At 37.4% G+C, this 2,500-nt stretch overlaps 1 protein-coding gene across 2 annotated transcripts in view; it reads left to right on the forward strand.

The window, feature by feature from the left end:
- The window catches only part of LOC144975086 (uncharacterized), a 16,079-nt gene that overhangs the window by 3,032 nt on the left and 10,547 nt on the right, over positions 1 to 2,500 (forward strand). The window lies entirely within an intron of this gene.

Raw genomic sequence — 2,500 nt, forward strand, 5'->3', positions numbered from 1 at the left:
TATCCACTAAAAGTGATCAAAGCGCTTTACAAGAGTTCCTTGGCCAACAGCAACATGTAATATGTAAGACGAGACATGACGCCTGTGAGGCGATATTACAAATTTTTCAACAGAGACAACGCTGTTAACGGCCAGGTACTCATTTTACACCTGATTACGATGAGAGAATGTGATTAAAGAGCCTTTTCCAATGATTCAACTATGCGCTGAGCGAAGCTCGAACCCAGGACCATCCGATCCGAAAGCGAGTGTCATACCACAAGACCACATAGCCGCACTTCAAAAGTTTGCAAACCGTGGCAGTAAAGCCGGACATTTCGGACATATGATGTTCTGCTGAACTCTGAAAAAACACGTATGTAGAAATTTGGCCAGAAAACTCGTCCTTCAAATATCGATCGATTGAAATGACTCCTTTCTTCGGAAAAGTTCTCAAACCTTGGTCTTCGCGAAGTCCCAGGATTAAGAGTTTTTTCCAAGATGGGAGTTAATTTATTTGATCGATATTTTAAGGACGAGTTTTATGGCCAAAATTTAAAATACGTGCTTTTCAGAGTAAAACAGAGCACCCAGTTTGACCCGAATATTCTTTAACCCTTTATGGACGGAACTGAATTTTCTTTCAGAATTAAATTCCAACAATTATATACTTGACTGTAACTGTCTGTACAGCTAATCGTTTTTACCAAGGGAGAAGCACGAACCATCCGCCACGTGAATCCAAGCCTGAGTGATAACATTGTTACTGACCTCATTATGAAAACTACAAAAATACTACAGTGTCACGTTATAGTCAAACCGAATCCCGTCAACAAAGATTAAATCATATGAAATAAATATAAATAAAAATATAATATTCGGCCTTGACATTGATATATTAATCCTGAAACCAGAGTACACACTGACCTATTTCCATTTGAAATCGTATGACCCAAAGGAGTCACCGATTCTTCCAAAAGTATAATTTATTATCCTTTCATGTTTGAGCACAATAACGATAATTTAATGGGGAAGAAAAGTTGTGACATCAAACCCTCTACCCTTTTGGTCCATAAATCATTGGAAGTGTGTACGTAGCCAGTCCTTCTGAATATGTAAAATGAATAGGTTATATAAAGGTTGCATAATTATTTTAGTAGCAGAATGTATAGGCAGATTACTGGACGTTAAAGAGCCTTTATTGGCGACCAACATATATTTAGACTAGAAAATAAGATACTATTTCTCTGACAGCAGAAGATGAATTACAAAAATTGTAATATCGCCTAACAGGCGTCATGTCTCGTTCTACATGTTACGTGTTGCTGTTGGTCGTGGACCATTTGTAAAGCGCTTTGAGCACGTTTAGTGGATATTTCGCTATATAAAAAGCCCAAGCTCAAGTTGAATAGAAAGAATATAGATGATGTAGTCTATTAAACAATATAATACATGACATGAAGGTTTGGGGTTATATTTTTTTCTTCATCCGTATAGACAGTATGCGCTTGGCTAAGAAGCTCATAACATTGCCATCCGGAAGTATAACGGACAAACACACAAAACTGTGTGTATCCATGAACGTTTATAGTCAGGTGAATACAGTTCAGTGAGCATTACTCATAAACGCGGATGGCAAAATACAATAACAAATGCTTGAGTGACGTCATCTTCATTCTATCTATATATGGATAGCAGGCGAACATAATATTTACATTATATATAATATATACGTTAAAATTGCTGTCAGTACATCAAGAACAAAAAGATGATGGAATAAATCTATCGCACAATGAAAAAAAAACAAACACAAAGACGTCTACACATTTTTTTTAATTGGCCAAAAATCTCGTGCTTCAATTATCGATCGGTTAAAACAATTTAAACTTTGTGAAAAACTCTCAAACCTGGGACTCCCTTGTGCACCTTATGTGCGTTTTTTAACCCGTAAATCTGTGTCAATGCACCTGCTCTGAGCACTTTATCGTGATAAAATGGTAGAGGTCTCAACATATGCAATGCAGTATATAAGCCTCGACCCCGTCCTACTCATACGTCTCCTTTCCATTAATCTTTCCTTCTAAATGCCTTTTTTTTTTAATGTCTCGAGTCTAAAATATTGAAATAAAAAATGATAAAATCAGTGTCTTTGTCCATTGCTTAGGCTGACTTTTTGGGGGATAATTTTCCCTCAACCTAGAAGAGTGCTTTTAAAGCCGATTTCTTTTGGGGGATGGGAGGGTGGGGGAAGGGGAGTATGTTTCCACCGATTTTGCTAACTTTGAATAGTTCATAACACTCGATTCATCTTGAATCCGTGCCCGCTCCCAATAATTTGTTCATTTAGAATTGAGACTAAACGTTTCGATGACGTACATTCTGTAATCACTTTAAAGGTCCGTTTCCATGAACCGCGTAAACCGTCTCTGCATGGCGTCCGTCGTCTACTGCATGGTCTTTTTTTTTTTAAACCCAGACCACGAACGTAAAAGGAGGTCATAATTAATATCACTGCGCATTG

The sequence above is a fragment of the Berghia stephanieae genome, chromosome 6 (genome assembly GCF_034508935.2).
Source record: "Berghia stephanieae isolate SIO BIC M18660-M18661 chromosome 6, UCSD_Bste_1.3, whole genome shotgun sequence".
Taxonomy (NCBI): domain Eukaryota; kingdom Metazoa; phylum Mollusca; class Gastropoda; order Nudibranchia; family Aeolidiidae; genus Berghia; species Berghia stephanieae.